Raw genomic sequence first — 26,463 nt, forward strand, 5'->3', positions numbered from 1 at the left:
AAGCGACCGGAATGAGAATCAGCACCTCCAAGTCCGAGTCCATGGTTCTCGCCCGGAAAAGGGTGGAGTGCCATCTCCGGGTTGGGGAGGAGACCCTGCCCCAAGTGGAGGAGTTCAAGTACCTAGGAGTCTTGTTCACGAGTGAGGGAAGAGTGGATCGTGAGATCGACAGGCGGATCGGTGCGGCGTCTTCAGTAATGCGGACGTTGTACCGATCCGTTGTGGTGAAGAAGGAGCTGAGCCGGAAGGCAAAGCTCTCAATTTACCGGTCGATCTACGTTCCCATCCTCACCTATGGTCATGAGCTTTGGGTCATGACCGAAAGGATAAGATCACGGGTACAAGCGGCCGAAATGAGTTTCCTGGCTCTCCCTTAGAGATAGGGTGAGAAGCTCTGCCATCCGGGAGGAACTCAAAGTAAAGCCGCTGCTCCTTCACATCGAGAGGAGCCAGATGAGGTGGTTCGGGCATCTGGTCAGGATGCCACCCGAACGCCTCCCTAGGGAGGTGTTTAGGGCACGTCCAACCGGTAGGAGGCCACGGGGAAGACCCAGGACACGTTGGGAAGACTATGTCTCCCGGCTGGCCTGGGAACGCCTCGGGATCCCCCGGGAAGAGCTAGACGAAGTGGCTGGGGAGAGGGAAGTCTGGGTTTCCCTGCTTAGGCTGTTGCCCCCGCGACCCGACCTCGGATAAGCGGAAGATGATGGATGGATGGATGGATGAATTTGAAAGGACTAATTGCTTTATTTGTGCTGAATTTGGTCTTAAAGTACCAGTAGAATGGAAAAACAAGTGAACTTTATATGCTTAATTGTCTTTCATTGTAGCCATTAAACCATATCCAATTGTGTTTACAATTCGCTAGTTATGTGAAAATAAATACCGTCCCAACCAGTGTTTTTCAACCACTGTGCCGCAGCACACTAGTGTGACGTGAAAAACAGTCATAGTGCCATGGGAGATGATCTAATTTCAACTAATTGGGTTGAAAATATTTTTTGCAAACCAGTAATTATAATCTGCAAATGATGTGCCGTAGTTGAGTGTCGGTGCTGTCTGGTGCTCGGCAGAGTAACCGTTAAAAGCAGGGGTGCCCATTACGTCGATCGCGATCCACTGGTCGATCTCGGAGGGTGTGTCAGTCGATCTCAAGCCAGGCATTAAAAAATAGACATAAAAATGAGCAATCAAGACTTCACTTTCGTCAGTTGTTTGACATTCTCGACACCCGAGGATCTTGTGAGATGACGCTGGCTGCTGCGAGCTCATATTTAAGAAAAAAAAATCACTAACAGGGCGGACGCAGAGAAACACTTTTTATTTCTAGAGACTACGTACCTACTGTCAAAACTCTAAAGACCGACTGCACAGTTCCTGTCTTCACCATAAAAGACCCGTTTCATCCTGCCTGTGCTAACAAAATTAAGAGTCTCAGAAAGCTAGCGTGCACAAGCTAGCAAGCTACGGAGTTTGTGGACGGGACTCTCGCTGCTGTCTTGGATCCGCTTTGGACTGAACTCTCTCGGCTGTGTTGGAGCCACTATGGATTGGACTTTCACAGTATCATGTTAGACCCGCTCGACATCCATTGCTTTCGGTCCTCTAGAGAGGGGGGGTTGCCCACATCTGAGGTCCTCTCCAAGGTTTCTCATAGTCATCATTGTCACTGGTGTCCCACTGGGTGTGAGTTTTCCTTGCCCTTTTGTGGGTTCTTCCGAGGATGTTGTAGTCGTAATGATTTGTGCAGTCCTTTGAGACATTTGTGATTTGGGGCTATATAAATAAACATTGATTGATTGATTGATTGACAAAATGCCACAATTCCACACAGCTATTTCAAATATCTTTGGCAATTTCCGTAGGTACGAGGTCGAATGACATCAGGATGAGAACGCTTCTGCACTCTTGACCATATCATCAGATCAGTCATGCTGGAAATGTGCAAAAATTGGAAAGATATGTGCAGTCTAGCATTCAAAATCCTTATGTAAGACAAGATTAAAGTTAAAGTAGCAATGACAGTCACACACACACACACACACACACACACTAGGTGTGGTGAAATTTGTCCTCTGCATTTAACACATCACCCTTGTTCACCCCCTGGGAGGTGAGGGGAGCAGTGAGCAGCAGCGGTGGCCACGCCCGGGAATCATATTTAGTGATTTAACCCCCAACTCCAACCTTTGATGCTGAGTGCCAAGCAGGGAGGTAACGGGTCCCATTTTTATAGTCTTTGCTATGACTCGGCCGGGGTTTGAACTCACAACCTACCCATCTCAGGGTGGATACTCTTAACTACTAGACCACTGCGTAGAACACATATATTTGGCTTTTTTATCCATTCCAAATCGATAATAAATAGCTACCAATTGAGTAAACAGATCGAGGGTCCTCTATTGCTTGTGCAGCCCTTTGAGACGCGTGTGATTAAAGGCCTACTGAAGTGAGAAGTTCTTATTTAAACGGGGATAACAGGTCCGTTCTATGTGTCATACTTGATCATTTCGCCATATTGCCATATTTTTGCTGCAAGGATTTAGTAGAGAACATCCACGATAAAGTTTGCAACTTTTGGTCGCTAATAGTGAAGTGAAGTATATTTATATAGCGCTTTTCTCTAGCGACTCAAAGCGCTTTACGTAGTGAAACCCAATATCCAAGTTACATTCAAACCAGTGTGGGTGGCACTGGGAGCAGGTGGGTAAAGTGTCTTGCCCAAGGACACAAGGGCAGTGACTAGGATGGCGGAAGCGGGAATCGAACCTGCAACCCTTAAGTTGCTGGCACGGCCGCTCTACCAACGTCAAGGGTTGTGGAGCTCCTCACATCCACACATGGTTTATAATCATGGTGTCAGGCTTTTCCCTGACAGTTTGTCTATGTTTTAGTTTTTTCCTCTGCATTTGTCTGTTCCCTCTTTGTGTACTATCTCCTGTCTTTAGTTCCTGTCTAGTGCTCTTATTTTATCAGCTTCCTGTCTTGTTCCCTGAGTGCTGTGTTCCTCCTCAGCTGCGGCAGATTGGCACCTGGCCACACCTGGTGTCAATCAGCCCGCTCCTATTTAGACCTGTTTTCTCCTCCAGTCTGGCTGGATTATTGTATTGTCATTCGGACTTGTATTCTCATTGCCACATGTCGCTCTTGTCGTTGTTATCGTGGCGCAGTGGGGAGAGTGGCCGTGCGCGACCCGAGCGTCCCTGGTTCAATTCCCACCTAGTACCAACCTCGTCACGTCCGTTGTGTCCTGAGCAAGACACTTCACCCTTGCTCCTGATGGGTGCTGGTTGGCGCCTTGCATGGCAGCTCCCTCCATCAGTGTGTGAATGTGTGTGTGAATGGGTAAATGTGGAAGTAATGTCAAAGCTTGAAGGTAGAAAAGCGCTATACAAGTACAACCCATTTATTTATTTATCATTTATTTATCGTGTCATGTGGTTTTGTTACAGCTACTACCTGTCGTGCTACATTTTGCCCTGGTCGTCGTAGCGGTAAGCTGTTTCTGTTAGCATTAGCTACTTCTAGTTTTTCTGTTTGTTGTCCACTAGCTTCCATGCTAAAGTTCCTTTTAGTTTTTCTAGCTCCGAGTGCTAGCTCCTTTAGTTTGTTATTCCGCCCACGTGCGTGCTTTTTGCTTGTTCTTGTTCTCCATCCATTTTCTACCGCTTATTCCCTTGTAGGGTCGCGGGGGGCGCTGGCGCCTATCTCAGCTACAATCGGGCGGAAGGCGGGGTACACCCTGGACAAGTCGCCACCTCATCGCAGGGCCAACACAGATAGACAGACAACATTCACACTCACATTCACACACTAGGGCCAATTTAGTGTTGCCAATCAACCTATCCCCAGGTGCATGTCTTTGGAAGTGGGAGGAAGCCCGAGTACCCGGAGGGAACCCACGCATTCACGGGGAGAACATGCAAACTCCACACAGAAAGATCCTGAGCCTGGGATTGAACCCAGGACTGCAGGACCTTCGTATTGTGAGGCAGACGCACTAACCCCTCTGCCACCGTGAAGCCCCGTTCTTGTTCTATTATTTATATTAAATCATGTCTTCATATCCAATGCCTTCCTCCATGTCTGCATCTTGGGGTTCGACAACAAACAACTGTGACACATAGCCAGCAGCAAGAGCTATTCGGACCGAGAAAGCGACCATTTCCCCATTAATTTGAGCGAGGATGAAAGATTTGTGGATGAGGAAAGTTAGAGTGAGGCACAAAAAAAGGAAAAAAAGAAAAAGTGATGGCTCCGGGCGGCGGCTGTGGGTGCGTTTCAGATGTAATTAGACACATTTACTAGGATAATTCTGGAAAATCCCTTATCTGCTTATTGTGTTAATAGTATTTTAGTGAGATTATATTGACATACCTGAAAGTCGGATGGCTGCGGTGAAAGCCAGTGTTTCTGAGAGAAGCTGAGGAGCCAAGATCACAGCTGCTTTTTTGACAGCTACAGGAGGAGGTCCCATAATCCACTGAAGTCTCCGGTAATAGCCGACTAATATCACAATTTTCCCATCCAAAAACTTGCTGGTTGGCGTAGAAAAACATGTTTGCTTGACCGCTCCGTGTTAAAGCTACTACTACACGGCTGTGTTTCGGTGCTAAAGGCAGCTGCAATCCACCGCTTTCCACCAACAGCATTCTTCTTTGACGTCTCCATTATTAATTGGACAAATTGCAAAGGATTCAGCAACACAGATGTCCAAATGACTGTGTAATTATGCGATGAAAAGAGACGACTTTTAGCCGTGTGTGGTGCTGGACCAATAACGTGACAAACACGCGTCATCATGCGTGTTGTTTTCAACAAGAAACTCCGCGGGAAATTTAAAATTGCAATTTAGTAAACTAAAAATGTGTTGCAATGTTAATATTTCATCATTGATGTATAAACTATCGGACTGCGTGGTCGCTAGTAGTGGCTTTCAGTAGGCCTTCAGGGGCTAAATAAACAAACTTTGATTGATTGATTGATTTTGCGCCCATAAAATCCTCTAAAAATACCCAGAAACCGCCCACAAGATTCCATTTACATGTCATGCATGACCGGAATATTAACCAAATATGAATGATATTGTTATTATTGTCAAGATCCGCTGCTTGAATCATGACATATTCTGGTTCTTTGTTCTGTTTTGTATCACATCCTGTTAGTGTTTTGGCTTCCTTAGTTCCTGGTGGCACTTCCTGTCTTGTTCTGTTTCCATAGCAATGTATTAGCGTCCCCTGCCTTGTAGTTTTGTTCGCGCACCTGCCTCCTAATTTTTGTCCTTATTTAAGCGAGCCTTCTTTCTTCATTGGTCCTCGCAGTCTAAAACAGTTTGCTTTCTTTACAACAGGTGACGTCGCTATCTCCGCTTGTGGTAAATACCTTTTTGTACTCGTTAGCTTCCACGCTATTCCTAGTTTGTTTCCCTAGCTTCCATGCTAGCGCCCTTAGTTATTTCTAGCTCACATGCTAGTTCTGTTGGTTTTGTTGTTCGAGCCTTTGTGCAAGTATTTCTGTTCTTAGCTTGTTTTTGTAGTTAAAAAAATCATCTTTCTTACCTTCACGCTGTGTCTATTCCACCTGCATCCACGAGAGAGTTAATTCTGGATTATAATTCATGCATCTCTCACCTGGTAGTGGACAAATGTGGCCATGGACCGAGAGGCAGGTCGACTTTGAATCTCCCGAGATGGCCAAAAAGACTTTGCGAGGAATGAATCTTCATCTAACAAGTTCATTTGAGCGTCCCGTCGGTCAAAATCCCAGAAAGAGTGGAAATTGTACGGTAAGTGTTTGTTTTGTTTTGTTTTATTATGGTTAGTTTGTATGGTCAGCACCTACAGTCGTGGTCAAAAGTTTACATAACCTGGCTGTCTTGAGTTTCCAATCATTTCTACAACTCTTATTTTTTTGTGATAGAGTGATTGGAGCACATACTTGTTGGTCACTAAAAACATTCATGAAGTTTGGTTCTTTTATGAATTTATTATGGGTCTACTGAAAATGTCACCCCAGGAGAGACCGGATGAAATGGACGTCGAGTGGGTCTGGCATGATATTGTGAAAGTCCAGTCCATAGTGGATCTAACATAATAGTGAAAGTCCAGTCCAAGGTGGATCTAACATAATAGTGAGAGTCCAGTCCATAGTGGATCTAACACAATAGTGAGAGTCCAGTCCATAGTGGATCCAACATAGTAGTGAGAGTCCAGTCCATAGTGGATCTAACATAACAGTGAGAGTCCAGTCCATAGTGGATCTAACATAACAGTGAGAGTCCAGTCCATAGTGGATCTAACACAATAGTGAGAGTCCAGTCCATAGTAGATCTAATATAATAGTGAGAGTCCAGTCCATAGTGGATCTAACATAACCGTGAGAGTCCAGTCCATAGTGGATCTAACATAACAGTGAGAGTCCAGTCCATAGTGGATCTAACATAACAGTGAGAGTCCAGTCCATAGTGGATCTAACATAATATTGTGAAAGTCCAGTCCAAGGTGGATCTAACATAATAGTGAGAGTCCAGTCCATAGTGGATCCAACATAATAGTGAGAGTCCAGTCCATAGTGGATCCAACACAATAGTGAGAGTCCAGTCCATAGTATATCTAATATAATAGTGAGAGTCCAGTCCATAGTGGATCTAACATAATAGTGAGAGTCCAGTTCATAGTGGATCTAACATAATAGAGAGAGTCCAGTCCATAGTGGATCTAACATAATAGTGAGAGTCCAGTCCATAGTGGATGTAACATAATAGTGAGAGTCCAGTCCATAGGGGATCTAACATGATATTGTAAAAGTCCAGTCCAAGGTGGAGCTAACATAATAGTGAGAGTCCAGTTCATAGTGGATCTAACATAATAGAGAGAGTCCAGTCCATAGTGGATCTAACATAATAGTGAGAGTCCAGTCCATAGTGGATCTAACATAATAGTGAGAGTCCAGTCCATAGTGGATCTAACATAAGAGTGAGAGTCCAGTCCATAGTGGATCTAACATAAGAGTGAGAGTCCAGTCCATAGTGTGGCCAGCAGGTGACCGTCCTGAGCGGAGACCGGTCAGCAGCGCAGAAAATAAAAAAAATGGCAGATCAACTGGTCTTAAAAGGGGGTCTATTTAAAGGCCCACTGAAAGCCACTACTACCGACCACGCAGTCTGATAGTTTATATATCAATGATGAAATATTAACTTTGCATCACATGCCAATACGGCCGGGTTAGTTTACTAAATTGCAATTTTAAATTTTGCGCCGAAATATCCTGCTGAAACGTCTCGGTATGGTGAATCGTGCGCATGTTGTCACGCATTGTAGAGGACATTTTGTTCCAGCATCGTTCCCAGCTATTAAGAGGTCTGTTTTCATCACGAAATTCCACAGTATTCTGGACATTTGCGTTGCTTAATCTATTGCAATTTGTTCAATGAACAATGGAGACATCAAAGAAGAAAGCCGTAGGCGGGAAGCGGTGTATTGCGGCCGCCTTTAGCAACACAAACACAGCCGGTGTTTCATTGTTTACATTCCCGAAAGATGACGGTGAAGCTTTACTATGGAACAGAGCGGTCAAGCGAACACGGTTGGATTGGACCACACACACAAAATACAGTGTATTATGCAGCGATCATTTCGAACGATCGTGTTTCGAAGAGGGTCCCTTGTGAAGGGCAGTGATGGGCATCGCCACCACCTGTCGACTGGTGCTGAAGAAAGGTGCGGGGCCTATAATCTCACTTAAAACACTAGTAACACAATAAGCAGATAAGGGATTTTCCAGAATTATCCTAATAAATATGTCTAATAACATCTGAATCGCTCCCACTGCCCTCTAGTTTTTTTTTTTTTCTTTCTAGTCCTTCACTCTCACTTTCCTCATCGACTAATCTTTCATCTTCGCTCAAATTAATGGGGAAATTGTCGCTTTCTCGGTCCGAATCGCTCTCGCTGCTGGTGGCCATGATTGTAAACAATGTTCAGATGTGAGGAGCTCCACAACCCGTGACGTCACGCGCACATCGTCTGCTACTTCCGGTACAGGCAAGGCTTTTTTATTAGCGACCAAAAGTTGCAAACTTGATCGTCTATGTTCTCTACTAAATCCTTTCAGCAAAAATATGGCAATATGGCGAAATGATCAAGTATGACACAGAATGGAGCTGCTATCCCCGTTTAAATAAGAAAATCTCACTTCAGTCGGCCTTTAAGATGGGACTTAAATGCTTCTACTGAGGTAGCATCTCTAAGTGTTACCAGGAGACCCAATAGAAAACGCTTTATAGCCCCCAGACTTTTTTTTGGGCTCAAGCTGAAGTTCTTTGAACGCAGATTTCTTGCCGGGAAGAATCCACTAAAGCAGCAAAAAAAAGGAAAATGCAAGCTGCTCCGAAATTTGCCAGGAAGACTCTCATGTTAGGGCCATCAAAGCAAAAAATGCCAAAGTAATGTGAGAACGAAGCAAAGTAACGTGTAAATAATGTCAATCACGAGATGAACCGTCTGTGGCTGTGAAGTGAACATGACTACTAAGGTTGGAAATACTGGTCCCTCTACCCGGCTGAACCTGCGGACCCCAGACCCCCCCCCCCCCCGGCTTATTTTCATTTAGTTCAACTCACACGCCTGACAAATTACTGAGTTGCTGCCTCCGTAAGATGTGACCGGCGGCCCACGGTTCAGTGGAAGGGATTAAAGCTCTCCTGGACTCCGCAATTATTAACTGTGTCCACTGGGCGTCCATAGCACCGGTCACCCAGGGGATAACCCCTCATCTGCGGTCCCTACCAAGGTTTCACTTTGTCCCATTGGGTTGATTTTTTTTTGCCCTGATGAGGATCTGAGGCTGGTGCAGCCCTATGAGACATTTGTGATGAAGGGCTATGTAAGTCAGCTTTGATTAAAAGATTGAAAGCAATGCCAATGCTACAGGTAACCTGCGGTCCCTACCAAGGTTTCACTTTGTCCCATTGGGTTGATTTTTTTTTGCCCTGATGAGGATCTGAGGCTGGTGCAGCCCTATGAGACATTTGTGATGAAGGGCTATGTAAGTCAGCTTTGATTAAAAGATTGAAAGCAATGCCAATGCTACAGGTAACCTGCGGTCCCTACCAAGGTTTCACTTTGTCCCATTGGGTTGAGTTTTTTCCTTGCCCTGATGAGGATCTGAGGCTTGTGCAGCCCTTTGAGACATTTATGATGAAGGGCTATATAGGTAAACTTTGATTGATTGATCGAAAACAATGCCAATGCTACAGGTAACCTGCGGTCGCTACCAAGGTTTTTCGTTGTTCCCATTGGGTTGAGTTCTTTTCTTGCCCTGATGAGGATCTGAGGCTTGTGCAGCCCTTTGAGACATTTGTGATGAAGGGCTATGTAAGTCAGCTTTGATTGATTGATCGAAAGCAATGCCAATGCTAAAGGTAACCTGCGGTATCTACCAAGGTTTTTCGTTGTTCCCATTGGGTTGAGTTTTTTCCTTGCCCTGATGAGGATCTGAGGCTTGTGCAGCCCTTTGAGACATTTATGATGAAGGGCTATATAGGTAAACTTTGATTGATTGATCGAAAACAATGCCAATGCTACAGGTAACCTGCCGTCCCTACCAAGGTTTTTCGTTGTTCCCATTGGGTTGAGTTTTTTCTTGCCCTGATGAGGATCTGAGGCTTGTGCAGCCCTTTGAGACATTTATGATGAAGGGCTATGTAAGTCAGCTTTAAATGATTGAAATCAATGCCAATGCTACAGGTAACCTGCGGTCGCTACCAAGGTTTTTCGTTGTTCCCATTGGGTTGAGTTCTTTTCTTGCCCTGATGAGGATCTGAGGCTTGTGCAGCCCTTTGAGACATTTGTGATGAAGGGCTATGTAAGTCAGCTTTGATTGATTGATCGAAAGCAATGCCAATGCTAAAGGTAACCTGCGGTATCTACCAAGGTTTTTCGTTGTTCCCATTGGGTTGAGTTCTTTTCTTGCCCTGATGAGGATCTGAGGCTTGTGCAGCCCTTTGAGACATTTGTGATGAAGGGCTATGTAAGTCAGCTTTGATTGATTGATCGAAAGCAATGCCAATGCTAAAGGTAACCTGCGGTATCTACCAAGGTTTTTCGTTGTTCCCATTGGGTTGAGTTCTTTTCTTGCCCTGATGAGGATCTGAGGCTTGTGCAGCCCTTTGAGACATTTATGATGAAGGGCTATGTAAGTCAGCTTTAAATGATTGAAATCAATGCCAATGCTACAGGTAACCTGCGGTCCCTACCAAGGTTTTTCGTTGTTTCCATTGGGTTGAGTTCTTTTCTTGCCCTGATGAGGATCTGAGGCTTGTGCAGCCCTTTGAGACATTTGTGATGAAAGGCTATATAAGTCAACTTTGATTGATTAAAAGATTGAAATCAATGCCAATGCTACAGGTAACCTGCGGTCCCTACCAAGGTTTCTCGTTGTTCCCATTGGGTTGAGTTTTTTTCTTGCCCTGATGAGGATCTGAGGCTTGTGCAGCCCTTTTGAGACATTTATGATGAAGGGCTATGTAAGTCAGCTTTAAATGATTGAAAGCAATGCCAATGCTACAGGTAACCTGCGGTCCCTACCAAGGTTTTTCGTTGTTCCCATTGGGTTGAGTTTTTTTCTTGCCCTGATGAGGATCTGAGGCTTGTGCAGCCCTTTGAGACATTTGTGATGAAGGGCTATGCAAGTCAGCTTTGATTGATTGATCGAAAGCAATGCCAATGCTACAGGTAACCTGCGGTCGCTACCAAGGTTTTTCGTTGTTCCCATTGGGTTGAGTTTTTTTCCTTGCCCTGATGAGGATCTGAGGCTTGTGCAGCCCTTTGAGACATTTGTGATGAAGGGCTATATAAGTCAGCTTTAAATGATTGAAAGCAATGCCAATGCTACAGGTAACCTGCGGTCCCTACCAAGGTTTTTCGTTGTTCCCATTGGGTTGGGAAGCGTAAAACACGACAGCGGAGACGAGACCTTGGACTGTTAAACGACTGAAGCGCTACATAAAACAAGAATGGGAAAGAATTCCACTTTCAAAGCTTCAACAATTAGTTTCCTCAGTTCCCAAACGTTTATTGAGTGTTGTTAAAAGAAAAGGTGATGTAACACAGTGGTGAACATGCCCTTTCCCAACTACTTTGGCAAGTGTTGCAGCCATGAAATTCTAAGTTAATGATTATTTGCAAAAAAAAAAAATAAAGTTTATGAGTTTGAACATGTCTTGGAAGTGCATTCAACTGAATATGGGTTGAAAAGGATTTGCAAATCATTGTATTCTGTTCATATTTACATCTAACACAATTTCCCAACTCATATGGAAACGGGGTTTGTACAAGTAAATAATGCTGACTTAAGCACAATGTAACGCACACCCACAGTCTCCTCATTGTCTCATCCTTTGACATCTGGTCCATCACCAGTGTGTCTTTGCCATCTGCTCTGTGATTGTTTGAGGTCACAAGCTACAGCGCGGGGGCAGGACTCTCATCAGTCGGACCGCCGGGCCAAAACAGCAGCAACCAATGCAACATTTTGGGCCGCGGCCCAGAAGTGATGGCGTGGTGGCCATCTCCATATGTGCATGATAAATAAAAACAAAACTGCCCTTATGTCGCCTGCTGTCGGACAACATGCAACATGAGTCAACCACAACACAGAATAAAATACATTGCATGCCCCGCAGTGGAACCGTCGATTTGAAATGACCCTCATTTGTACTTAAAGGCCTACTGAAAGCCACTACTAGCGACCACGCAGTCTGATAGTTTATATATCAATGATGAAATATTAACATTGCAACACATGCCAATACGGCCGCTTTAGTTTACTAAATTGCAATTTTAAATTTTGCGCCGAAATATCCTGCTGAAACGTCGTGGCATTGTAGAGCAGTTGTCCCCAACCACCGGGCCGCGGCCCGATTGGTACCGGGCCACAGAAGAATTTTTTATTTAAAAAAAAAATTTAAACTTTTTTTTTTTTTTTTATTAAATCAACATAAAAAACACAATATACACTTACAATTAGTGCACCAACCACAAAAACCTTCCTTTTTCATGACAAAGAAAGAGCAGTGGTCCCCAACCACCGGGCCGCGGCCCGATTGGTACTGGGCCACAGAAGAATTTTTTATTTAAAAAAAAAAATAAAATAAAACATTTTTTTTTTTAATTAAATCAACATAAAAAACACAATATACACTTACAATTAGTGCACCAACCACAAAAACCTCCCTTTTTCATGACAAAGAAAGAGCAGTGGTCCCCAACCACCGGGCCGCGGCCCGATTGGTACTGGGCCACAGAAGAATTTTTTATTTAAAAAAAAAAATAAAATAAAAAATTTTTTTTTTTTATTAAATCAACATAAAAAACACAATATACACTTACAATTAGTGCACCAACCACAAAAACCTCCCTTTTTCATGACAAATACGTCCCTTTTTCATGACAAAGAAAGAGCAGTGGTCCCCAACCACCGGGCCGCGGCCCGATTGGTACCGGGCCACAGAAGAATTTTTTATTCATTTTTATTTAAAAAAAAAAAATAAAAAAAACATTTTTTTTTTTTATTAAATCAACATAAAAAACACAATATACACTTACAATTAGTGCACCAACCACAAAAACCTCCCTTTTTCATGACAAAAACGTCCCTTTTTCATGACAAAGAAAAAAAACAAAAAACATTTTTATTTTATTTTTTGTTTATTAAATCAACATAAAAAACACAATTTACACTTACAATTAGTGCACCAACCACAAAAACCTCCCTTTTTCATGACAAAAACCTCCCTTTTTCATGACAAAGAAAAAAAAAAAAAAAAAAAAACATTTTTATTTTATTTTTTTTAATTAAATCAACATAAAAAACACAATATACACTTACAATTAGAGCACCAACCACAAAAACCTCCCTTTTTCATGACAAAGAAAGAGCAGTGCTCCCCAACCACCGGGCCGCGGCCCGATTGGTACCGGGCCACAGAAGAATTTTTTATTCATTTTTATTTAAAAATAAAAATAAAAAAACATTTTTTTTTAAATTAAATCAACATAAAAAACACAATATACACTTACAATTAGCGCACCAACCACAAAAACCTCCCTTTTTCATGACAAAAACGTCCCTTTTTCATGACCAAAAAAAAAAAAAAAAAAAAAAGCACCCCCATCCCTCCCTCCCCCCCGGGCCGCGGGACAAATTATTAAGCGTTGACTGGTCCGCAGATACAAAAAGGTTGGGGACCACTGTTGTAGAGGACATTTTGTTACAGCACCGTTCCCAGCTATAAGTCGTCCGTTTTCATCGCATAATTCCACAGTATTCTGGACATCTGTGTTGCTGAATCTTTTGCAATTTGTTCAATGAATAATGGAGACGTCAAAGAAGAAAGCTGTAGGTGGGAAGCGGTGTATTGCGGCCGCCTTTAGCAACACAAACACAGCCGGTGTTTCATTGTTTACATTCCCGAAAGATGATGGTGAAGCTTTACTATGGAACAGAGCGGTCAAGCGAACACGGTTGGATTGGACCACACACACAAAGTACAGTGTATTATGCAGCCATCATTTCTAAAGATTGTGTTTTGAAGAGGGTCCTTTGTAAAGGGCATAGATGGGCATCGCCACCACCCTTCGACTGGTGCTGAAGAAAGGTGCGGGGCCGACCTTCAGGTTGTACAGGTACGACCATATAATCTCACTAAAACACTAGTAACACAATAAGCAGATAAAGGGATTTTCCAGAATTATCCTAGTAAATAATTAATTTATTTATTATGGGTCTACTGAAAATGTGAGGGTCAAAAGTATTCATACAGCAATGTTAATATTTGGCAAGTTTCACTGCAATAAGGCGCTTTTAGTCGCCATCCACAAGCTTCTGCTTGAATATTTGACCACTCCTCTAGACAAAATTGCTGCAGTTCAGCTAAATGTGTTGGTTTTCTGACATGGAGTTGTTTCTTCAGCATTGTCTACACGTTTAAGTAAGGGCTATTCTAAAAGCTTATAATTCTAGCCTGATTTAGCTATTCCTTTACCACTTTTGACGTGTGTTTTGTTTCATCTGACATCACTTGCACAAAGATAAGACCTTCTGCAGATTTGCTACAATACTCAGCAATATGTTTGGAGGAGAAAAGGTGAGGCCTTTAATCGCAGGAACACTACACCTACTGTCAAGCATGGTGGTGGTGGTATTATGTTATGGGTCTGTTTTGCTGCCAATGGAACTGGTGCTTTACAGAGAGTAAATGGGACCATGAAAAAGAAGGATTACCTCCAAATTCTTCAGGACAACCTATAATCCTCTTGGGGGCGACACCGAGCTGTACATACATGACAACAACCTAATGTAAGGGCTCGTGCAAAGCCAACAGATCAAGCGTGTAGCTTTCATTTTTAATGAAAGTTGTTGGGTTTTTTTCTCCATTTTATATTTTTGCCTATTGAGTCAGACTGCCGAGAAATATGATGAAGATCTACAAGCATTTCACCCAAAGTTCAAGCATTTTTTAAACCTTGAAATCCAAGTATTTGTAAGGTTTGTAAGCCCCCGGTTTACATTTTACTGTAAAATTGTGTTTTTTGTTGTTGTTTTTTTACAACATTTTATGGTAAATGGAAAAACAGTACCACTGTTTTATAGTTTTTATGGGGGGGTGTCATGTCTTGTGATCATGTTTTGTTTAGTTCGGTTTCGTTTAAGACTCCATTTCTTCCTGTTTTTCAGTCCCTTCTTTTGTTGCCATGGTTACTCATTGTGTTCACCTGTCTCTGATTAGTGCTCGCACCGCTCACCTGCTTCCTGAGCACTAATCAGAGGCAGTGTTTATGCTTGTCATTTCCAGTCCTACTGGCCTCATTGTTCTTTTCATGCCAAAGTCCATGCTGCTCCTTTCAAGCCACAGTAAGTGTTGTTTGTTTTATGTTCATAGTTTACCTTAAAGTGTTAAGTTTTGTTTTTTAGCCAAGTTGTGCCTCCGCTGTGAGGGCTTTTTGTTTGTACTTTTTTGGTGAAAAATGTAATCATGTTTATACCTGCACGCCATGTCCCGAATAGTCCGTCTGCTTTCTTGGGAGAACGGGGGCTTCACGGTGGCAGAGGGGTTAGTGCGTCTGCCTCACAATACGAAGGTCCTGCAGTCCTGGGTTCAAATCCAGGCTCGGGATCTTTCTGTGTGGAGTTTGCATGTTCTCCCCGTGACTGCGTGGGTTCCCTCCGGGTACTCCGGCTTCCTCCCACTTCCAAAGACATGCACCTGGGGATAGGCCCCTCCCACTTCCAAAGACATGCACCTGGGGATAGGCCCCTCCCACTTCCAAAGACATGTACCTGGGGATAGGTTGATTGGCAACACTAAATTGTGTGAATGTTGTCTGTCTATCTGTGTTGGCCCTGCGATGAGGTGGCGACTTGTCCAGGGTGTACCCCGCCTTCCGCCCGATTGTAGCTGAGATAGGCGCCAGCGCCCCCCCGCAATCCCGAAAGGGAATAAGCGGTAGAAAATGGATGGATGGATATTGTTAATGGAAAAAACATACAAGTTCTTTTTTTTTTTTTTTTTTTAATTCTAGCATCTTAGCTGCCAGTTTTTCTGACGTGAAAACAAATGTACCGTCTTTCCATTTACAGCAGGGGTGTCCAAAGTGTGGCCCGGGGAGCATTTGCGGCCCGCAGCGAATTGTTTACCGGCCCGCCACACATTCTGGGAAATGCTAGCGCAAAAACAAAAACATTAAAAGTGGAATGAGGTGAAATTTAACGAGAACAAGTTGCAGTGTTGTTTTTTCTTCTTTTGTCCATCTTTATTTTTCTTTTTTTTTGCCATTGCTCAAAAAAAAAAATCAATGTTATAATGAATTATTGACCTGTTCAAGGCTCCAAATATTTCACTTTAAAATGTTTGAATATTGAAAATATTGCATATTTTGTGTGGTTGCCATACAAAAACAAACGTTTTCTTTGACAAAAGAGCATAAAACAAACAAAATAGTTCAAATGTAAAATCGACAGATATATGTGAAGTTGATTTCGTAATTTAAGTGTTGAACGTAAAAAAAAAAAAACTATAAAAATGTATCACTTTATGAGTGTGGCACCTTTTGGATCCCATCCATCATCTTCCGCTTATCCGAGGTCGGGTCGCGGGGGCAACAGCCTAAGCAGGGAAACCCAGACTTCCCTCTCCCCAGCCACTTCGTCTAGCTCTTCCCGGGGGATCCCGAGGCGTTCCCAGGCCAGCCGGGAGACATAGTCTTCCCAACGTGTCCTGGGTCTTCCCCGTGGCCTCCTACCGGTTGGACGTGCCCTAAACACCTCCCTAAGGAGGCGTTCGGGTGGCATCCTGTCCAGATGCCCGAACCACCTCATCTGGCTCCTCTCCATGTGGAGGAGCAGCGGCTTTACTTTGAGTTCCTCCCGGATGGCAGAGCTTCTCACCCTATCTCTAAGGGAGAGACCTGGAAACTAATTTGGGCCGCTTGTACCCGTGATCTTATCCTTTCGGTCATGACCCAAAGCTCATGACCATAGGCGAGGATGGGAACGTAGATCGACCGGTAAATTGAGAGCTTTGCCTTCCGGCTCAGCTCCTTCTTCACCACAACGGATCGGTACAACGTCCGCATTACTGAAGACGCCGCACATGTCGATCTCATATGTCAATATTTCACTTGAATATTGAAAATATTGCATATTTTGTGTGGTTGCCATACAAAAACAAACGTTTTCTTTGACAAAAGAGCATAAAACAAACACAATAGTTCAAATGTAAAATCGACAGATATATCTGAAGTTGATTTAAGTGTTGAAAGTTAAAAAAAATATATATATATAAAAATGTATCACTTTGAGTGTGGCACCTTTTGGATCCCAAATATATTTATTGGGATTTTATTTATATTTTTACTGCGATTACTAAAAAAATATTGTTGATCTCGTCGTGTTTGGAGGAAGAAGAATACTGAGTTGCATCCCAAGAACACCATACCTACTGTGAAGCATGGGGGTGGAAACATCATGCTTTGGGGCTGTTTTTCTGCTAAGGGGACATGACGATTGATCCGTGTTAAGGAAAGAATGAATGGGGCCATGTATCGTGAGATTTTGAACCAAAATCTCCTTCCATCAGTGAGAGCTTTGAATGGTTGACCAAATACTTATTTTCCACCATAATTTCCACCAAAATTCCTACAATGTGAATTCCTAGATTTTTTTTTTTCACATTCTGTCTCTCACAGTTGAAGTGTACCTATGATGAAAATTACAGACCTCTGTCATCATTTGAAGTGGGAGAACTTGCACAATCGCTGGCTGACTAAATACTTTTTTGGCCCCACTGTATATTGAATTGGTTTTTGAAATAACATATCAAAATGGCCCCTGCGGGCTTCACGGTGGCAGAGGGGTTAGTGCGTCTGCCTCACAATACGAAGGTCCTGCAGTCCTGGGTTCAAATCCAGGCTCGGGATCTTTCTGTGTGGAGTTTGCATGTTCTCCCCGTGACTGCGTGGGTTCCCACTTCCAAAGACATGCACCTGGGGATAGGTTGATTGGCAACACTAAATTGGCCCTAGTGTGTGAATGTGAGTGTGAATGTTGTCTATCTGTGTTGGCCCTGCGATGAGGTGGCGACTTGTCCAGGGTGTACCCCGCCTTCCGCCCGATTGTAGCTGAGATAGGCGCCAGCACCGCCCCCCCGCGACCCCAAAAGGCAATAAGCGGTAGATAAATGGATGGATGGATGGAATGGCCCCTGCTTGCTTTGATTTTTTTCAGTGTGCGGCCTTCAGTGGAAAAAGTTTGGACACCCTTGCCTTAGGGGCTTCAAAGATAGTTACTAAATCGATTCGATGATTTCATTTTCACTTTTTTGCCTTTGCAGTCAATTGCATGGTGGCCAAGTCATCCAGCAGATGGAGATTCACCTCCAGGGCTCGCTCGGGAACAGGATTTACAGGTAATCATGTTTCTTTTATCGTCTGATCCTATTGTTTTGCCTTGGCGGAGGTATGCACTTTACTGTGTGCAAAGTACATTTTGCTTGGCCTCGGGGGAGATTTGTGCTCTATTGTGTGTACTGTCCCGGTGTCCTCATGACAAAAAGTACCTCTAAGTGTTTTGAAGCAAATATAATAAAAGTCGCTGACAGCTCAATAGGTCAGTCTCTATTCTTATCACGACAGACACAGACATCGGCCTTCAGTCGGTCTGAGAACAGCTGTGCTTCCACCTCCTGATGCCTTAAAAGCCGACTGAAATGAGATTTTCTTATTTAAACGGGGATAGCAGGTCCATTCTATGTGTCATACTTCATCATTTCGCCATATTGCCATATAGGATTTAGTAGAGAACATCCACGATAAAGTTCGCCACTTTTGCTCGCTAATAAAAAAGCCTTGCCTGTGCCGGAAGTAGCAGACGATGTGCGCGTGACGTCACGGGTTGTGGAGCTCCTCACATCTGAACATTGTTTACAATCATGGCCACCAGCAGCGAGAGCGATTCAGACCGAAAAAAGCGATTATTTCCCCATTAATTTGAGCGAGGGTGATTGTGGATGAGGATGTTTAGAGTGATAAAAATCCAAACCATCCATCCATCCATCCATTTTCTACCGCTTATTCCCTTTCGGGGTCGCGGGGGGCGCTGGCGCCTATCTCAGCTACAATCGGGCGGAAGGCGGGGTACACCCTGGACAAGTCGCCACCATCCACTTTATTTATATAGCACATTTAAACAACAATAACGTTTCCAAAGTGCTGCACAGCCATGTTAAAAACAATTGTAAAAAAAAATAAAATAATAAAATAAAATAAAATGGAAAAAAAGTATATATATATATATATATATATATATATATATGTTATGCTCCACCAATGACTGAATAAAAACAAAAAATAAATAAATATAAAACCTATAAAAACAAATATGATTAAAAACTATTTTAAAGGGTAAAATCAATCAAAACAGTACAATAAAAATAAAAGTGTATAAAAAACACAGAGAACAGAGGACCACACAACTCACGTAGTGTTAAAAGCCAAAGAATAAAAGTGGGTCTTAAGACGAGACTTAAAACACTCCACTGTGGAAGCAGTTTGAACATGGAGGGGCAGAGTGTTCCAGAGCTTAGGGTTCCCCTGGTCTTAAGTCTGGTCTTGGGCACCACGAGCTGGATCTGGCTCTCGGACCTCAGAGCGCGCGCAGGAATGTAAATTTGGATGAGGTCCGAGATATATTGAGGTGCCAGTACCCTATGTGTCATACTTGATCATTTCGCCATATTGCCATATTTTTGCTGAAAGGATTTAGTAGAGAACATCCACGATAAAGTTCGCCACTTTTGCTCGCTAATAAAAAAGCCTTGCCTGTGCCGGAAGTAGCAGACCATGTGCGCGTGACGTCACGGGTTGTGGAGCTCCTCACATCTGAACATTGTTTACAATCATGGCCACCAGCAGCGAGAGCGATTCAGACCGAAAAAAGCGATTATTTCCCCATTAATTTGAGCGAGGGTGATTGTGGATGAGGACGTTTAGAGTGACAAAAATCCAAACCATCCATCCATCCATCCATTTTCTACCGCTTATTCCCTTTCGGGGTCGCGGGGGGCGCTGGCTACAATCGGGCGGAAGGCGGGGTACACCCTGGACAAGTCGCCACCATCCACTTTATTTATATAGTACATTTAAACAACAATAACGTTTCCAAAGTGCTGCACAGCCATGTTAAAAACAATTGTAAAAAAATAATAATAATAAAATAAAATAAAATGGAAAAAAAGTATATATATATGTTATGCTCCACCAATGACTGAATAAAAACAAAAAATAAATAAGTATAAAACCTATAAAAACAAATATGATTAAAAACTATTTTAAAGGGTAAAATCAATTAAAACAGTAAAATAAAAATAAAAGTGTATAAAAAACACAGAGGACAGAGGACCACACAACTCACGTAGTGTTAAAAGCCAAAGAATAAAAGTGGGTCTTAAGACGAGACTTAAAACACTCCACTGTGGAAGCAGTTTGAACATGGAGCGGCAGAGTGTTCCAGAGCTTAGGGTTCCCCTGGTCTTAAGTCTGGTCTTGGGCACCACGAGCTGGAACTGGCTCTCGGACCTCAGAGCGCGCGCAGGAATGTAAATTTGGATGAGGTCCGAGATATATTGAGGTGCCAGTACCCTATGTGTCATACTTGATCATTTCGCCATATTGCCATATTTTTGCTGAAAGGATTTAGTAGAGAACATCCACGATAAAGTTCGCCACTTTTGCTCGCTAATAAAAAAGCCTTGCCTGTGCCGGAAGTAGCAGACCATGTGCGCGTGACGTCACGGGTTGTGGAGCTCCTCACATCTGAATATTGTTTACAATCATGGCCACCAGCAGCGAGAGCGATTCAGACCGAAAAAATCGATTATTTCCCCATTAATTTGAGCGAGGGTGATTGTGGATGAGGACGTTTAGAGTGACAAAAATCCAAACCAATCCACTTTATTTATATAGCACATTTAAACAACAATAACGTTTCCAAAGTGCTGCACAGCCATGTTAAAAACAATTGGGACGGCGTGGCGCAGTGGGAGAGTGGCCGTGCGCAACCCGAGGGTCCCTGGTTCAAATCCCCACCTAGTACCAACCTCGTCACGTCCGTTGTGTCCTGAGCAAGACACTTCACCCTTGCTCCTGATGGGTGCTGGTTGGCGCCTTGCATGGCAGCTCCCTCCATCAGTGTGTGAATGGGTAAATGTGGAAGTAGTGTCAAAGCGCTTTGAGTACCTTGAAGGTAGAAAAGCGCTATACAAGTACAACCCGTTTATCATTTATTTTAATTGTAAAAAAAAATAATAAATAAAAATAAAATAAAATGGAAAAAAGTATGTATATATATATATATATATATATATATGTTATGCTCCACCAATGACTGAATAAAAACAAAAAATAAATAAATATAAAAAAAAATATGATTAAAAACTATTTTAAAGGGTAAAATCAATTAAAACAGTAAAATAGAAATCAAAGTGTATAAAAAAACACAGAGGACAACAAAACTCATGTAGTGTTAAAAGCCAAAGAATAAAAGTGGGTCTTAAGACGAGACTTAAAACACTCCACTCTGGAAGCAGTTTGAACATGGAGAGGCAGAGTGTTCCAGAGCTTAGGGTTCCCCTGGTCTTAAGTCTGGTCTTGGGCACCACGAGCTGGAACTGGCTCTCGGACCTCAGAGCGCGCGCAGGAATGTAAATTTGGATGAGGTCCGAGATATATTGAGGTGCCAGTCCGTGTAAAGATTTAAAAACAAACAGCAATGTTTTAAAATCAATTCTAAAATGAACAGGGAGCCAGTGCAAACTCTGAAGAATTGGGGTTATATGCTGGCGTTTCCTGGCCCCTGTTAAAAGTCCTGCTGCCGCGTTCTGGACTAACTGCAACCGGGAGAGAGCTTTTTGGCTAATGCCAGCATAAAGTGCATTGCAGTAGTCCAGGCCACTTGAAATAAAAGCATGCACGACTTGTTCAAAAAGGTTAAAAGATAAAAAGGGTTTAACCTTTACTAAAAGACGAAGGTGATAAAAACACGATTTTAAAACGCCATTGACTTGTTTGTCTAGTTTAAAATGGCTGTCTATAGTGACGCCAAGGCTGGTGACTTTGGGACGCACATCATTTTGCAATGTAAAAAAAAAACTTTGACAGGTCAGATGTAATTAGACACATTTACTAGGATAATTCTGGAATATCCCTTATCTGCTTATTGTCTTAATAGTGTTTTAGTGAGATTGTAAAGTCATACCTGAAAGTCGGATGGCTGCGGTGAACGCCAGTGTCTCTCAGAGGAGCCAAGATCCCAGCTGCCTTTTTTGAGCTGCAGGAGGAGGTCCCACAATGCACTGATGTCTCCGGTAAGAGCCGACTTAATATCACAATTTTCCCATCCAAAAATTTGCTGGTTGACGTAGAGAAACATGCTCGCTGGACCGCTCTGTGTTGAAGCTTCACCACAAAGAAACACCGGCTGTGTTTCGGTGCTAAAGGCAGCTGCTTTCCACCAACAGCATTCTTCTTTGACGTCTCCATTATTAATTGAACAAATTGCAAAAGATTCAGCTAAACAGATGTCCAAATTACTGTGTAATTATGCGATGAAAAGAGACGACTTTTAGCCGTGTGTGGTGCTGGGCTAATATGTCCGCTACAACCCGAGACGTCATCAACAAGAAACTCCGCGGGAAATTTAAAACTGCAATTTAGTAAACTAAAGCGGCCGTATTGGCATGTGTTGCAATGTTAATATTTCATCATTGATATATAAACTATCAGACTGCGTGGTCGCTAGTAGTGGCTTTCAGTAGGCCTTTAAAGCAGACCTGGGCAAAATAAGGCCCGGGGGCCACATGCGGCCCATTAAGTATTTCAATCTGGCCCACGGGACATTCCTCAATATTTTTTTTTTTATCTTTACGATGCAAACTGTTGCTGCCATTATTATGATGTGCAGCGATGTTTTCTAATGACCGGAAGTCTTGAACTATACAAAGTGTCTCGCTTTTGCATGATATACTACTTAGTAAGGTCATTAAGTAGTTACAAACCCCGTTTCCATACGAGTTGGGAAATGGTGTTAGATGTAAACAAACGGAATACGATGATTTGCAAATTATTTTCAACCCATATTCAGTTGAATATGCTACAAAGACAACACATTTGATGTTCAAACTCAAACTTTTTTTTGTGCAAATAATCATTAACTTTAGAATTTGATGCCAGCAACACGTGACAAAGAAGTTGGGAAAGGTGGCAAAAAATACTGATAAATTTAAAGAATGCTCATCACTTTTTGGGAACATCCCACAGGTGTGCAGGCTAATTGGGAACAGGTGGGTGCCATGATTGGGTATAAAAACAGCTTCCCAAAAAATGCTCAGTCTTTCACAAGAAAGGATGGGGCGAGGTACACCCCTTTGTCCACAACTGCGTGAGCAAATAGTCAAACAGTTTAAGAACAACATTTCTCAAAGTGCAATTGCAAGAAATTTAGGGATTTCAACATCTACGGTCCATAATATCATCAAAAGGTTCAGAGAATCTGGAGAAATCACTCCACCTAAGCGGCATGGCCGGAAACCAACATTGAATGATCATGACACTGTATACAAAACCGACAACAATCTCTAAAGGATATCACCACATGGGCTCAGGAACACTTCAGAAAACCACCGTCACTAAATACAGTTCGTCGCTACATCTGTAAGTGCAAGTTAAAGCTCCAATATGCAAAGCAAAAGCCATTTATCAACAACATCCAGAAACTCCGCCGGCTTCTCTGGGCCCAAGATCATCTAATATGGACTGATGCAAAGTGGAAAAGTGTTCTGTGGTCTGACGAGTCCACATTTCAAATTGTTTTTGGAAATATTCGACATCAAATCATCCGGACCAAAGGGGAAGCGAACCATCCAGACTGTTTTAGGCGCAAAGTTGAAAAGCCAGCATCTGTGATGGTATGGGGGTGCATTAGTGCCCAAGGCATGGGTAACTTCCACATCTGTGAAGGCACCATTAATGCTGAAAGGTACATACAGGTTTTGGAGCAACATATGTTGTCATCTAAGCGCCGTCTTTTTCATGGCAGCAAGACAAGGCCAAGCCACATTCAGTATGTGTTACAACAGCGTGGCTTCGTAAAAAAAGAGTGCGGGTACTTTCCTGGCCCGCCTGCAGTCCAGACATGTCTCCCATGGAAAATGTGTGGCGCATTATGAAGCGTAAAATACGACAGCGGAGACCCCGGACTGTTGAACGACTGAAGCTCTACATAAAACAAGAATGGGAAAGAATTCCACTTTCAAAGCTTCAACAATTAGTTTCCTCAGTTCCCAAACGTTTATTGAGTGTTGTTCAAAGAAAAGGTGATGTAACACAGTGGTGAACATGCCCTTTCCCAACTACTTTGGCACGTGTTGCAGCCATGAAATTCTAAGTTAATTATTATTTGCACAAAAAAAATGAAGTTTATGAGTTTGAACATCAAATATGTTGTCTTTGTAGTGCATTCAACTGAATATGGGTTGAAAAAGAATTGCAAATCATTGTATTCCGTTTATATTTACATCTAACACAATTTCCCAGCTCTAATGGAAAGAGGGTTTGCATGATGGTCATCTAAGTCACAGCAGCTCAGACGGGGGACCAAGCAGTGGGGGTGGGGGGTGTTTTCACAGAGCGGCCAGCCAGAAATGTGGGTGTCAGGGACAGACGTGGAAGAAGATTTTCACAACAAAGTTCCAAAGCTTAGTTATATGTCAGATTGTATTTTTCACCCTTTGTGTTCATATTTTCGCTGTTTGTCGCCTTTTGCTTGATTGTAAAAAAGTTGTTTAAGGGGGGGGTGTGATGGTCATATGTCAATATTTTGTGTTTTATCGTTCAGAGAAAAATGTAGAATGACAGTCTGTCAAAACATTTTAGCATTCAATCAGACATTATTGTGACGTTTTGTATTAGTGTTCCTAAAAATAGATTTACCGGCCCTCAGACACATTTCTTTTTGTAAATTTGGGCCCCCAGCATACTTGCCAACCTTGAGACCTCTGATTTCGGGGGGGTAGGGACGTGGTTGGGGGCGTGGTTAAAAGTATTATATATACATACATAAAAGAAATACCTGAATTTCAGTGTTCATTTATTTACAAATATACACACAAACACTCAACTCATTGAGTTAAGGGTTGAATTGTCCAGCCTTGTTCTATTCTGTCACTATTTTTCTAACCATATGCATGTACAGTAGATAATAATAATAATAATGGATTAGATTTATATCGCGCTTTTCTATTGTTAGATACTGAAAGCGCTCACAGTGAAGTGAGAACCCATCATTCATTCACACCTGGTGGTGGTAAGGTACATCAGTAGCCACAGCTGCCCTGGGGTAGACTGACGGAAGCGTGGCTGCCAGTTTGCGCCTACGGCCCCTCCGACCACCACCAATCATTCATTCACCAGTGTGAGCGGCACCGGGGGCAAAGGGTGAAGTGTCCTGCCCAAGGACACAACGGCAGCGATTTGGATGTCCATAGGTGGGAAGCGAACCTGCAACCCTCAGGTTTTTGGCACGGCCGCTCTACCCACTACGCCATGCCGCCCCAGTATTGTCCTGTTTAAGAGTGTCACGACATTGCTGTTTACGGCAGACGAACTGCTTTACGGTAGGTAATTCACCCATATACGAACGATATCATGCCCTAATACCCTACTGTGCAATACTACCCTTCGAGTGCAATACGTCCGACACTGATTATTTATTACTTCGGTACTCTTGTCTTGTTCTGTATATTGTACAGTATTTTGTATTTCTATAGTGTTTTGTATATTGTACAGGATTGCTTATTTTTATTGGATAGTAGTCTGTTTATTTCAATTTCACCCCATTTTTGTTCCCACTACCGCACCTTAAATTGGAGTCTTTAATCTAGTTATATGCAAATATAATGATAGTCCATTCTATTGTAGACAAAAACGTGACTGCTGTTGTTGTATGTTGTTACCGCGCTGGGAGGACGTTAATGAAACTGACTAACTATAAACTCACATAAGAAACCAAGAACTCACCCTCTCATTCTACTGTTATAACGTCATTGGGCAGACACGCTGTTTGTATCGTGGAAAAGCGGACGTGAAAACAGGCTGTCCTCACTCAGGTCCGCATGGAGCTGGAGGGGCCGTGGCCTCCAGCTCCCCCTGAATTTCGGGACATTTTCGGGAGAAAATTTGTCCCGGGAGGTTTTCGGGAGAGGTGCTAAATTTCAGGAAAATTTGTCCCGGGAGGTTTTCGGGAGAGGCGCTAAATTTCAGGAATCTAGTAGTCTGTTTATTTCAATTTCACCCCATATTTGTTCCCACTACCGCACCTTAAATTGGAGTCTTTAATCTAGTTATATGCAAATAAAATGATAGTCTATTCTATTGTAGACGAAAACGTGACTGCTGTTGTTGTGTGTTGTTACCGCGCTGGGAGGACGTTAATGAAACTGACTCACAATCAACCCACATAAGAAACCAAGAACTCACCCTCTCATTCTACTGTTATAACGTCATTGGGCAGACACGCTGTTTGTATCGTGGAAAAGCGGACGTGAAAACGGGCCGTCCTCACTCAGGTCCGCATGGAGCTGGAGGGGCCGTGGCCTCCGGCTCCCCCTGAATTTCGGGACATTTTCGGGAGAAAATTTGTCCCGGGAGGTTTTCGGGAGAGGCGCTAAATTTCAGGAAAATTTGTCCCGGGAGGTTTTCGGGAGAGGCGCTAAATTTCAGGAATCTAGTAGTCTGTTTATTTCAATTTCACCCCATATTTGTTCCCACTACCGCACCTTAAATTGGAGACTTTAATCTAGTTATACGCAAATATAATGATAGTCCATTCTATTCTATTGTAGACGAAAACGTG

The 26,463-nt window shown here is 42.9% G+C and overlaps 1 protein-coding gene and 1 long non-coding RNA gene across 2 annotated transcripts in view; one reads left to right on the top strand and one right to left on the bottom strand.

Annotated features, from left to right (window-relative positions):
- The window catches only part of pitpnc1a (phosphatidylinositol transfer protein cytoplasmic 1a), a 230,466-nt gene that overhangs the window by 192,321 nt on the left and 11,682 nt on the right, over window positions 1–26,463 (bottom strand). The gene's annotated exons all lie outside the window — the stretch shown is intronic.
- LOC133541590 (uncharacterized) overlaps window positions 14,717–26,463 on the top strand; it is a 57,306-nt gene continuing 45,559 nt past the window's right edge. Inside the window, exons 1-2 of the long non-coding RNA XR_009803923.1 lie at window positions 14,717–14,913; window positions 17,891–17,965. This is a non-coding gene — a long non-coding RNA (uncharacterized LOC133541590). The remainder of the gene's footprint in view (window positions 14,914–17,890; window positions 17,966–26,463) is intronic.

The sequence above is a fragment of the Nerophis ophidion genome, linkage group LG23 (genome assembly GCF_033978795.1).
Source record: "Nerophis ophidion isolate RoL-2023_Sa linkage group LG23, RoL_Noph_v1.0, whole genome shotgun sequence".
In the NCBI taxonomy this organism is placed as follows: domain Eukaryota; kingdom Metazoa; phylum Chordata; class Actinopteri; order Syngnathiformes; family Syngnathidae; genus Nerophis; species Nerophis ophidion.